General features: G+C 38.1%; 3 non-coding genes across 3 annotated transcripts; 2 read left to right on the top strand and 1 right to left on the bottom strand.

The window, feature by feature from the left end:
• Positions 1-3271: 3271 nt before the first annotated feature.
• TRNAH-GUG (transfer RNA histidin (anticodon GUG)) lies at positions 3272-3343 on the bottom strand. Its single transcript has one exon. It is a non-coding gene; the product is annotated as a tRNA-His (tRNA).
• A 1501-nt stretch (positions 3344-4844) lies between these two features.
• Positions 4845-4916, top strand: TRNAH-GUG (transfer RNA histidin (anticodon GUG)). The gene has a single exon. It is a non-coding gene; the product is annotated as a tRNA-His (tRNA).
• A 1236-nt stretch (positions 4917-6152) lies between these two features.
• Positions 6153-6224, top strand: TRNAH-GUG (transfer RNA histidin (anticodon GUG)). The gene has a single exon. It is a non-coding gene; the product is annotated as a tRNA-His (tRNA).
• The last annotated feature ends 7411 nt before the right edge of the window (positions 6225-13635 follow it).

Raw genomic sequence — 13635 nt, 5'->3', positions numbered from 1 at the left:
TTATTTTCTTTTGTGTAAAATGAGTTTAGAGTAAAATACACCATCTCTGATTACATACAATTCCAAAAATCCTCTGCTTCTAGGAACACAACCAGTAAAACAGAATGAGAAAGGAGTAGGTTGAAAAGAGAAATACTAAATTCCCTAAGGGATCCCAAATTCCCAGTATCAAGGACTGAAAGACTGAGTAGAGAAGATGTCAGTCATTTCTGCTTGCTCCTAAATCCTTGACAGATGACAGATCTCAGTCTTTTTCATTGCCCTTTAAAATTTCATCATAATTAGTTGGGAGAGAAGCCCTCTCTTTTCTCCCACAAGTTCTTCTTCCAGCATGCTTGTATTGTTTCTTTTATGCCACTTTTTTCAAAGAGCTAGTATGGAAATAACACTGGATTTGGAATCAGAAGACCTATGGTTAAATTCTTGTTCAGGGACTTAATTAATGACCATGGACATCAGATGGCAAAACTCCTTTTCAGCTTCAATTTCTTCATCTGAAAAATGGCAATAATGTACTAGCTACCCGATAGAAAACTCTTGCTATAGCTTAGTCTTTATAAGTTCTTATAATGAAAAGTCTTTTAGAAAGCATTGGACTTGTAATTGTCAGTACACACAGGAACTATCCCCATTTCTTCCCATTTCAAACAAATGTGCTCTCTGGAAAGAAAGAAAGAAATATTTGTTAAATGCCTACTATGTGCCAAGGTCTTTACAAACCTGATCTTTGATTCTCACAACTCTATGAGGTAAGAATTAGTATAATTATTTTTTAAAGCTCACAAACTCTCACAAACTTTTGTCTTCAATCTGAGATAGGTTAAAAATGTCTATTCCAAAGAATAAATGTATCTGATTACTCTCAAAATTTTAACTCCAGCCTTCCAATATGGTTTAACACCCATTATCCTCTCAGTGAGACTTGTTTTGGGTGATGGTGTTTGGGATGGGTTGGGATTTAAGCATTCTTTCTCTTTTATTTAATTTCAAGTTTAAACTTTATCAGTACTATAGAAGATATTTAATTCAAGTTCAATGTCAGATTATATACTTGTGCAGTTGTTTTTTTTTTTTTTTCTGTAGCAAAAAAGGTGACATATTTACCACAACACACTTCCCTTTCCAACAGTTAAATACAGTACAAAAGTAGAAAAATCCCACTGTTCATATAATTTACACTAAATCAGAAAAATAAGCCACTTGATACAGGTAGTGTCTCTCCCTCCCCAAGGAAAACTGGAAAACAGGCAAGCAGAAATTAGTCTTAAACCACACAATACAGTATATTCTTCAATACATTCTAGATGGATAACAACTTTAACATTAATGATAAAACTAAAAAAAAAAAAATTGAAGAGAAGCAGATCTCATACTTCTCACAGCTATGGGTAGGAGATATATTTCTAACCAAATAAAAGACAAAAGCACGTTAAACTTGATAATTCTGATTATATGAAACTAAAAAGCTTTTGCGCAGACAAAATTAATGCACCCAAGATAAAAAGGGAAGTGGTTAAATGGGGGGAATATTTCTGTGCCAAATTTTACTGATAGAGTTTTGATATACAAAGCAATTACTAAATCTATATAATATATATTGATTGTGTTGATTTACTATTCAATATTAATTATATTGTTAATATCAATTAATAAATATATATAGTCAATTTCTCAATAGATAAGTGATCAAAAGATATGAACAGTTCTCAAAAGAACTTCAAAATATTCACAACTACATAACATAAAACCTATGTAGTTGTGAATAACTCTGCAGCTAGTGATGGAGAGTTTTCTTCAGAGGAAAAGCCATTAATTAGGGGAAAAAATCCCCAAATACACCAAAATATTTAAAGCAGCATTTTGTGGCAAAGAATTGGAAATAAAATAGATGTTTATCCATTGGAGAATAGCTAAACAAATTGTAGTATCTATATTAATGTAATAGAATAGTAAAATCATGCGTGTGATGAACTCAGAGAAGCATGGAAAAATCTACATGAACTGATACAGTATTTTAAAATAGGCAGAGCCAAATATATTTAATTTAAAACACACACAATAACTACAACAATTTCAATGGAAAATTGTATTGATTTACTATTCAATATTAATTATATTGTTAATATCAATTAATAAATATATATAGTCAATTTCTCAATAGATAAGTGATCAAAGGATATGAACAGTTCTCAAAAGAACTTCAAAATATTCACAACTACATAAAACCTATGTAGTTGTGAATAACTGCAGCTAGTGATGTAGTGAATGTAACAAAACTATAAAACTCAATCAGGACTGAAATGAAGAGATATGAAACAATGTTTCTAATGCAGCCCTTTCAGAAGACTGGAGGTAGAAGATACACATGTTTTCAGACTTTTTCAATGTCTTGATCAGTTGTGCTGATTTCCCACCTCTGTATAAAATAATGTTTGTTATATGGGATTGCTGTCTAGGAGAGACAGGGGAAGGGAAACTGGAAATCATGATGATGATAAGAAACAGAAGACATCAATAAAACTTATTTTAAACAAACAAATATGATTGGCTTTATAAACTGTTCAATACAAGGATTTTCTGTTCAAAAGATTTTCAGTAGCAACCTCATATGTAATTACCACATATTGGAAGCAAACTAAATGTTTCTTAAAAGGGATATGGTTAAATAAATGGTGGTATATTGATGTAATGGAATACTATAATGCATTCAGACCAACCAGTATAAGGGATGTAAAGGAGTAATTCGAATCGGATAAAGAAAACAGAGAATTAAGTATATGTTATGACCATAGAAGAAGGGAAAGAGAATAAAAATAAGAGAACAAACACAAAATCCCGTGGAGGGAAATGTATACTTTATGAATGGAAACTAATTTAAATGTAAATAGTTACTAAGCAAGTGTGAATAGAGGTTCAATCACTAACCAAAGATATTTGTAGTCTTTTTAAAGATTTTTTAAAATTAAATAAGTTTCTTAAGAGCACAAAGACAAGTGTCCAAAGACACTTGGGGATATGGGATATGAAATATTAAAAACTTACTTATTGAAGAGAAAAACATGAGTGCATACAGAAAAAAAAAAAAAAATAGAACCGTACAAGCACAGTTCCGAAAGGCCCCAGTGCACTTAAGATAGGGGATGGTTCATTGGGTTTCAGCAAGTTGAGGATTTTTAAAATGACTTAGAATGCTTCTCTTTAGGGGTAAGACCACATTTAAGGTGTATATAAACAAAACACACGCCCCTTGCCGTGCCATTGTTTGCCACAATGCCGTGACTCGGATTCGAACCGAGGTTGCTGCGGCCACAACGCAGAGTACTAACCACTATACGATCACGGCGAGCTACCGGAGCGCCACGGGGACACGTCCCTTCCAGGCTTTCTTTTCAGCTTCTTCATCACCGGTTCCAGTCTTGTGCTTCTCAAGTTTATTGAAGGGTATTGTAAACAAAAATCTTCCTTAAGTGTAAAGTGAATAAGCCCTGCTCACGTGGTGACACTGAAACTAATCCAATGGCGGCGCCCTCTACGAGAGGCTGATCTGAAACCTGACGGAGCTGGGAAGGGTCGTGAGGGAAAGAACTACAAATATTTATGAAACACCTGCTGTTCGGGGATAGGGAACGGGAAAGGAAGAATAGCTAACAAGATTTAAACAAGGCATTCTCCCTTCTGGAACCTTCTTGGGGCATTCTCAGATAATTACGATGCAGAATATTACGTGATGAGCGCATGGGTCGGCCAAGCAGAAAGCATTTATTAAGCGCCATGCTTTGTCAGTAATTGCGTTGCACCTGGAGATACAAAGATCTCCCCTCACCCCAAACAAGACAGCCTTTACTCTTACGGGGCTCCTAGTCTAATGGGAGGAGAGAGGGCTAATAATACGCAAAGAATGATGCACAGCCAAGCTATAGACAGGATAAAATGGGAGACTTTATTTATTGTTCCCTCAAGCCCTGACACTAAGGGGAGTCGGGAAACGCCTCTGAGAGTGGGAGTTCAGCTCGGACTAGGGCAGGTGAGGAGGAAAGTTCTGTGCGTGGGAGAGAACTAGCGAGAACGCCTGGAGTCGGAAGGCGGGTTTCTCACACAAGGGAGAGCGAGAGCGAAGGCGCGTCCCTGGGTCTTGGAGTACCTGGGGGTGCAGAAAAGGGCGGCGGGACAAGAGGAGAAGCGCTCTAACAGTGAATACGTGAAAACCTAAAGCTGGAAAAAGAGCAGCCAAGTGCTCCCTCCAGGGATCTGAGGAGGAAGCTCTTAAGCAGAGGGCCGAAAAGGTTACTTTGGGGCCGAGGCACGCCCACGCAGTCCTCTCACACAAACATCTCGGCTCTGCAAAAACGCGCCCAAAAGCTCCCCGGGGAAGTCGCAAAGGGAGCGCGAGGACGTGGACGCTGGGGCACCCCCACTCTAGCAGCACTCGAGCCCACGGGGCAGGGGCTTTCCTTTCCGAACCCAGGGTGACCAAGTGGAGAGGGTGTTCCCGCCCCCGCCCGGAATACGGAGCAGTCCGAGCGGGAATGGCGGGGGGCCCCATCCTCCACTGGGATCCAGAGTGAAAAAATTCCTGGAAAAATATCTAGCCAGACCTCGACCTCGACATAGAAGGGAAAGCGTCCACAGGCCAAAAGAGGCGGCACACTGGCTGAGCCCGAATAAGGACCCATGTAAGCTATGGAAGAGTCGCGCGCCTGCGTGCTGCAAGGAGAGCGGGAGGAGGAAGCTGCAAGTCGAAGGCCGGCAATGACCTATCAGAAACACGTCAGCAGTGAGGGGGCGGGGCCTTAGACTTAGAAAAGCCTGAGTGACAAATTTTATTGCCAGCTCCCCGGTAGCTTGCCGTGATCGTATAGTGGTTAGTACTCTGCGTTGTGGCCGCAGCAACCTCGGTTCGAATCCGAGTCACGGCATTGTGAAAAACAATGGCACGGCAGGGGAGTTATCTTTTCTTAAAAGATCTGATAATATTTTGTTACTAATAATCCCATTCACCAAGCTCATGACAAGGAAATCCCGGAATTACACTGACAGCTGAGCCATCGTAAAAGATAAAAAAGATATGCGATTGACTCGTGTTAACTTCTTATTCCTTTGCAAAATGACTGAGTCCCTTTTGTGTGTATTTACCAGTGTATGCTCTTTTCTCTCCGGAGATTCCAAGCTCCACTGAAAGCAGAGACTTTTGTTTTAGCTTCATATCCCCAAGGCCTACCGGTGCCTAATACATAGTGGGGCATAATTAGTGCTTGTGGGATAGCACTGGCTCCCCTATAACTCCCACACGTACAAACACTGGATGGACGGATCAAACAGAAAAACATAAATGTTCTGCAAACCTTTAAAGACATATATACATATACGTGTGTGATGCCCCTTTTCCCACAGGAGACAGAAAATCCTCTTCTTGACTCATTTCTAAGACGCAGTTTTTGTTTGTGTGAGCCTGTGGGCTTCCTGAGATGATTGTTTCACTCTTTGTATTCGTACTCCCGGGACCTACCTCGCTGACATTATAGAGTTTGTTGGATGGGGTTTTATCCCCTATAGTTCCCATAGGAACTGGACACTCAATGAATACATAATGCTTTGCAAACCTTTAAAGCTCTATATAAATGCCTAGTATTAGTAGAAGTGTGCAGTTTTCTCCATAGGAGACAGAAAACCCTCCTCTTGATTCCTTTCTAGGGATCCAGTTTTTGTTTTTGTAAGAAATTAAGCTCCTTGAGATGACCGTTTTGTTTTGTATCTGTACCCCCAAGCACCTACTTCAGTGCTCATCATTACAGCAGGCGCTTAATAAATGCTGTTTGGTTGATTATTTTCCCTTAATAGCGATGCTCAGTAAAATTGTTCGGTGTCCCAGCACTTACTGGGAATTATGCATTTGGGGAGAATCCTGAAAAGGGTCTTGGCCGTCGCAAACGGTCTTTCCACGGGGAGGAGTCATTCGAAGTGTGCTTCAGAGGCACAGGCAAGAAAAGCTACACATTCTGTTCTGGAAGACTTCTGCGCCTGCGCCCTATGCATCAACTTCTCTTTGGAACTCCTCCCCAAAGCTAGAATACTGGATGACGTAGAAACAGGGTGGATCCATCGCTAAAGAAGAGGAGACCAGGCCGGCGAAAGCTACGGGTCCCGGTTAGCTCGCCGTGATCGTATAGTGGTTAGTACTCTGCGTTGTGGCCGCAGCAACCTCGGTTCGAATCCGAGTCACGGCATTGTGGAAGCAATGGCACGGCAAAGGACCTGACGTTTTTTGTTTTATAATCTATTCTCTGCGTTTTTTAAATGAGACAAAACAGAGCTAAAGCGCGGACAATTATTCATGGAACACAACCCAAAAAAATGATCTTTAAAGGAGTTGAATTGCTAATGTTCATTCCTCTTGCTGAGAATGGAATCCTTCACTCTTCCAACAGCTCCCCACAATCCCCTTTGTATTTTCAAGGGTTTGAAGAGATATGGATTGCTAACTGATCCCTCTATAGTGAATAGTCCTACCCCTAGCCCAATTGTAACCTCTTCTAAGGCAAGATTGGATCCTTTCAGACACAAAGAAAAGCATTTAGAGTTAGAAGGGACCTTACAGTCCAAACTTCTCATTTTACAGAGGAGCTATATTTAGAATTTGAATCTCTCTTGCACTTGCTACTTTGGACAAATCACTTCATCTCCCTAATTGAGGGAGATTGAAGGCCTTGGACTAGTTAGTCCCAAGAGTCTCCTCCTAGCTCTAAATCTAGAGTCCATTTATCTCATGAAATCTAGGACCAGAGAAGTGACAGGGTTTGCCCAAGATCACAGAGTGAAGCGGCAACACGTGCTACAATGCAATGCATTTCACCATCACCTTGCTGGCCTTCATTTTTGCGGGAGGGGGGCACTTTGTTTTGCAAATGCGGAAGCCCAACAAATTTTTATAGAATGGAATAGACTTTTCTAGCCCCACCAGTTGCAACCAGAAGAGCTGGGGTCAGAGAATTTAGGTTAGGATACCCTGAAGTCTGAGCTATGAGTGGAAAATGGGAGGACTAAATCAAGAATCTTCTTCCAAATTTAGCAGGCTTTCTACTTTTCCACCCTGCAAGGTTTGTTTTATGAGCCTGACAATGGGAAACTTTGTATCTTCTCCAGTCTGTGGTAATTGACTAGCATTATACCATAATGGAGTGACAGATGGCCTTGGCCCTAGCCCTGACTCATACCCATGGAGGTTGCCAGAGAGTAGCTCTATTCTCACACCTGCTTAAAGGAGTCAGAGTGAATTCTAGGGTCCAGGATGGCCTCGAGGTGTATTATTTGGAAGTCTGGACTGTGCCATCGTTCTACTTCCCTTTTAACGATAATAGCTCACAAAATTTTCTCACAATCACCCAGGAAGATACGTAGCTTTTGTATTGTCCTTCCTATATTACAAATAAAGTACTTGTGCCTCAGAGAGTCAGTAATTTGGCCAATATTATACAGTTAGTATAATTGTCAGGTCAGAATCAAGATAACCCTGGGCCTTCTGATTCAAAATACTACAGGACTCCTTCCACAACTCTTATTCCCCTAAGTATTGAATTAAACAATTCAGCTCAATTCAAAGGGCTCTTATTAAGCACCTCTGCCTTTCACATCATTTAGACATCCTTCTCCACTATCTTCTTCGCTCATTTTCAAGACTGGCATTTCTTGCACCATCCCTTTACAGCATATTACTTGTAGCAATCCCAAAGCACTTCAAAGAGAAACATTGCTCCACAACATAAATAAACAAAATTTAAAATCGGGAAATTAACCCCTGTAGGGGATCTACACCCATCCCCACTCCTTGGAAGGTAAAAAAAATATATAAGTGGTCTAAGAGGTGAGAAGGTTGGGTTTGTGTAAGGGTGGAGGTACCTGGAGTAGACTTTGATGAAGAAGGCCTTCCTTCTGTAAAGAAATCTGCAAGCTTTCTGATCCCGACTAAGAAGCAGGAGTTACACTGAGATAAAGAGAAAAGGGAAATGAGTTAGACAAAAGAAACAAAGGCCTATTTACAGTCTGACCCTCAATTGGGGTAAAGCAGCTGCTCAGACTAACAATCCTTTTGGTGCACTGGTTACAAATATTGCCTCTTTTCCCTAACTTTGGGAGAAGTTAATTACCAAAGTTCAAAGGAATCTAGGCTTTCTTGGAAAAACTTGTTTTAACTGCAGGACCTGCCACTAGGAGGGGTATGGGGTAAGGTGTGGGAGAAGGGCAACAACTTGCTTCCTTGCTGGGAAGGATTGTGAGGAAGAAATAGGCTACGGACTAAAGACCAGAAGTGGTATAAAATTATGAAGACAAGGGAAAGGAAGGAGATTTTGTTTTGTTTTGTTTTTGAAGGATAAGAATGGAAGAGGGGGGAAAAAAAGGAGCAGGGGGAAAAGCTAATAACAAGAAAGATGACAAAACTATTCTAGGTTATAATCAGATATCTTACACTCTGGATATCACTAAGAACTTATTCTTACCTATCTCATGATCATAAAAATTATTTAGTCTAATTCTTGCATTTTGCAGTTGAGGAAACTGAGGCCTAGAGAGATCAATTTTGGCTTGCCTACAATTAGACAATTAAGCAAGCATCATAAGTAGAATTCAAACCCAGGCAAGGTACTAGAGTTAGGTACACAGATGCCTATTCCTTTGAAGCATCCCTTCTCTGATTTCCTTGAACATAACTGTTGGAACAAGTCTTTTTGGTTCTTTTAACATTGAACAATTTGAGAAGGAGAAAGGACTAATAACTGGAGAGATTAGCAAAATTTTAATGGTGGAATTGGAGGATATAGGGGAAATAATTGTTTTTAAAAAATAACAGTAGTATAGAAGAAAACAACATTGAAGGGTTTCAGGATTTTGATGAACACAGTGGCTAATCATAACAAGAGAGGACTAACAATAATGTATGCTCTCCACTTTGCATCAGAAGGGAGGTACCCTACTAGTTAGGAATGGGGCATGAATATTCAGACACAGCCAATATGTTGATTAATTTTGTTTAACTATTGCTTTGCTACAAGGGAGAGCTCTTGGAATAGTGTGAATTAAAAAGTGAAAATCATGTTTTTAAAGGGGATTACTACTTAAAAAAAATTTTTTTTAAAGCGTTAAAGATAATTCAGAGGTTATGAATCTCGGTAACTTAGAGGATGATAGTACTCCCAATAGGAAAAAGGAAAATTTAGGAGGACAGATTTATCAAAGAAGATGATGAATTTTGTTTGGGACATGTTGAGTTTGACTGTTTAAAGAAGATGTCCAAGAAACATTTGGATTAAGTTTAGGAGACTTGAATTGAATATAAATATCTGGGAGTTGTAAACATAAATTTAGAGTAGGTAACTGAATTTATAAAAGAAGATAAGTACAACAAGGAAAGGGTCATAGAGAAAGAGGAAGCCCCCTGAATAAGCATTTTAGGGAACCCAAATTTAGGGAGTAAATGCTGGATAATGAATTAACAAGAGAATGGGATGGAGAAGTAAACCAGCAATTGTCTTTGTCAATAGAAGGAGAATTGGGAGAGAGGTGGCAAGAAAGGTGACAAAGGAAAGAACATCTAAAAGGAGGTGATAGTAGTAAACCACAGCAGAGGGACTCCAGAAGAAATAAAGATGAGAAAGAACCATTGGTTTAGTAGAAAAGAGATAATTTCTATAGGTGTCATGGATAGAAACCAGATTGTAAGTAGTTGAGAAAAGAGGTGAGTAGTGAAACAATGAAGAATTGTTATAATTCTAATATATAATATAACATATATTATATATAATTATGTATATATATATATATATATATATATATATATAGTGTGTATATATAGAATTGTATGGAAGACTCTTCGTATAGGGGTCTGGCAAAAGAGAGAGAGAGAGAGAGAGAGAGAGAGAGAGAGAGAGAGAGAGAGAGAGAGAGAGAGAGAGAGAGAGAGAATACACACACACACTCACACATATATTGATGATGATAGCTTAAGGGGCTGCCCAGACCAAGTAGTGATTTTTAAAGGAAAGGTGAAACCTGAGATATATCTTGCTCTCTAATTGTCTCACAGAATTACACTTTGTCTCTTCCAAAAGATTATAAACTTCTTAAAATCAGGAACTGTTTTCTTATTCATTTAATCTTTCACAATACCTCAGAACCATATAACAATATGCTTCTAGTTGAACAGTTCCTGTGAGCTGCTTCTGAGCATAAATATACTTCCTCTAAGCTTCTTTTTGTCTATCCACCTCTGATTGGGACAATGCCCAACAAAACTTTAAAATCCCTGAAGTTTTTTATTAATTCCTCTGGGTAATGGTTCTCTGTTCTCTTCCCAGTAAGAAAAAAACAAAAGAGTTTTCCTTTAGACCTTTGGAGCATACTTATACTTTTTTCTGTTTTTGTTCTTTTGAGTATAATAATTATTTGGGTAAGTACATATGCTTATCCTTCTATATTCTAGAGGACCAGGGAAATACCCAAATTATCTTTATAGATTTCTCAGGATCCAGCAGTGTGTGGAATATAAGAGACCTTAAATTTTTTGTGAATGAATTAGTGATCCTCAGTCCTCATTCCTTCTCTGTCCTCAAAACAGGGGAGGCAATTGTTGGCTACTTGAAGAGAGGGGGTGGGATGGGCAAAAATGGGAGATTGCTTTATTCAAAGTGACGTTTTTTGTGGAGAAAGGAACTTCCCCACTACCCCTTAGGTCTTCTTCCTTAAGCCCTATCAGATAACTTTCCTACAGAACTTTTCCCTGTTAACAAACCTTGCATCTTTTAAAGAATGGAAGATGCTTTGTAGGAGAGTTCTGGAATGTCAGAATGGGTGGGGCCAGATGGTAGCAGGCCTTGAAAATCAAGCAGAATGACCAAATGTCTGGTTCCTCTTCCCACTCTTTCCACTCCAAACCTACATAGTAAGAAATGAAAGCCAGGAAGATTACTATATAAGGTTAGGCAAGAATCCCAAAGCGAGAAATAAAGGATTTCTTTGAATCTAAAATAACTAAATTAGTTTATTTTTTTCACTGCATAGATATACTCCAATTTACACAATAAATGTTTTCTTGAAAAACCTGTATGATTTGATATATTTGAAATGATCCTGGAGGAGATTATGAAAATAATACTCTAGAGAAATTTAATATTTTTTCCCTAAGCTTTAAATCATAAGCTTGTTTTAAGAAGGCTACTTTATATCTGCTTGGTATGTGTATTATATGTATGCCTATACATGTACATGTTGTATCCCCAAATGAATAAACTCTTAGAGGATAGAGATTATTTTGTTTTTGTCTTTACACCAATGTTTAGCCCATGTCTGAAATATAGTAAACATTAAATAACTCCTTATTGATTGATTAATTCTATCAATTCATTTTAATTCCTTTTTATCTAATCAGTAAAATTCGAAATTGTGTTGCATATGATTCCTTTCTTATTTTGATAATGTAATACCTCAGTCCAGATTTGGTGATCAATTTATTAAGTCCTTGGTGGAAGAGTGGATAAAATACTCAAGCCTGAAGTTTAGATTTGATTTCAAATCAGACCCTGAATAAGTTACTTTGCCTTTGTCTACTTCAACTGTAAGACAGGTTAAGATGTGCTGTAATAGCACCTACCTCCCAATATTCTTTAGAGGATCAAGTGAGATCAGATTTGTAAGTCACTTGGCACATGGTAGATTCTTAATAAATGCTAGTTTCCTTCCTTCATCCCTACTGTGTATAAGACACTATGCTAAATGCTAAGGGAAATAGAAAAATCTGTAACATAGAGTCTCTGTCCTCCTAAACTTATTTTAAAAGAATAGATGTGCTGAAAAACTATTGCACATGATAAATGTGGAAATATGTTTAAAATAATTGCTCATGTTTAATTTATATTGGATTACTTGCTGTTTAGAGGAGGGAGAAAAATTTAGAACACAAGGTTTTGCAACGATGAATGGTGAAAACTATTTTTGCATGTATTTTAAAAATTAAAAGTATTATTTGTAAGTGATTTTTCTTGCACAGCAAAATAACTGTATGGATATGTATACATATATTGTATTTAACATATACTTTAACATATTTAACATGTATTGGGCTACCTGCCATCTGGGGGAAGAGGAGGGGGAAAGGAGGGGAAAAGTTGGAACAGAAGGTTTGCAAGGGTCAATGCTGAAAAATTACCCATGCATATATCTTGTAAATAAAAAAACTATAATTAAAAAAAAAATAATAAAATAAAATAAAATCCACAGGGACCAATTAAATTTTTTTAAAAAGTATTAATAATGAAAAATTTTAACCCTATTAGGGAAAAAAATAGGGGAAAAGTAAATAGGAAAGATACAAAATCTTAAGGGATATTTAAGACAGGATCATTTCTAAATGACCAAAAAAGGCTTCATAGAACACATAGCAATTGAGTTCAATCTCAAAGGAGAATTTGGCATTCAAAATATGGATAATGCAAGGAAAAAAACATGCAGCATTCTCAACATCAGTATGACTCAGAGAAAGACATGTAGCAGGGTTACCTGAGCACGAGGGATACTTTGATAGATGGTGATGAATAGTTCAGGTTGTCTGGATTGTAGGGTAAGTGATAAAGTACATTGTAAGAAAAGGCTTTAAAGATGTGCTACTATCAAATTGAGAAGAACCAAGGAATGCCTAAATCTAATTCTTCCTGAATGAGGCTTCAGACACCCTATTAAAAGTCAGAATGACTGAAACTTCAAGCAGAGATTTGGTGCTGCCTTGAACAGAACCTCAAACAAGTCATGTCAAGTCAAGTAAATCGATGTTTTATTAAATGTTTATTATATGTAAGGAACTGTTCTAAGTACTAAGAATATAGATACAAACAAATAAAAAATATATAAACCTTGACCTTCAGAAGTTTGGATTTTAATGGAACTGAAAAGGGTAAAATAGAACAGGAGGAAATATTCTAAAATGGTCCTGATATAGAAATCCAGAAAATAAAGGAGAACTGGTCTGGAACTTCCAGAAAGCACTCCACAAAGTGAGAAAGGAGATACAGGGGTGAAGAGAGAAGGAGGCAGCTTAGTTAGGCATGGTAGCAAAATTTGGAAAATTAAGGATAGTTTGGGTCCTTCCTCAAAATGGAGATTCCAGAAATAATTCACCAATGGGAGAAGAGGGTCACAGGGGCAGAGGAATAAAGTTAGGCAGCTGCATTGGGGCACCAGGACTGAACCAGAGCTGAACATGTGCTCCAAATGGAGGATATTTTTTTTATGTGTCATCACCCACCATTTTGGGGTATAACTACCAAATGGGTGCCATAACTAAGTTTAGCACAGTCCTCAAGGACTAAGATATGTTATGGAATTTTCAACCATCACCACCACCACCTTTCCATGGTTTGGATTGGAAACAATTTTGATAGAGATTTAGTGATGCAATATCAAAGAACCTTTGACTAGCAAATATGTTCCTCTCACTATTCTAATCCCAAAGAGTAAGCTAGCTACTCACTATCAGAGATAAAGCCCGCTTCCCCTGCTCTACATGTCCTTTTACTTTCATCCTAACCCAGCTCAGACCTACTTTTATCCACTTCCTTTCCTCCTTTCCATTGTGCCTTCTGAAATCCTTAAGCA

Source organism: Sminthopsis crassicaudata, chromosome 2 (genome assembly GCF_048593235.1).
Source record: "Sminthopsis crassicaudata isolate SCR6 chromosome 2, ASM4859323v1, whole genome shotgun sequence".
In the NCBI taxonomy this organism is placed as follows: domain Eukaryota; kingdom Metazoa; phylum Chordata; class Mammalia; order Dasyuromorphia; family Dasyuridae; genus Sminthopsis; species Sminthopsis crassicaudata.
This window is presented reverse-complemented; position numbering and strand designations above follow the sequence as displayed.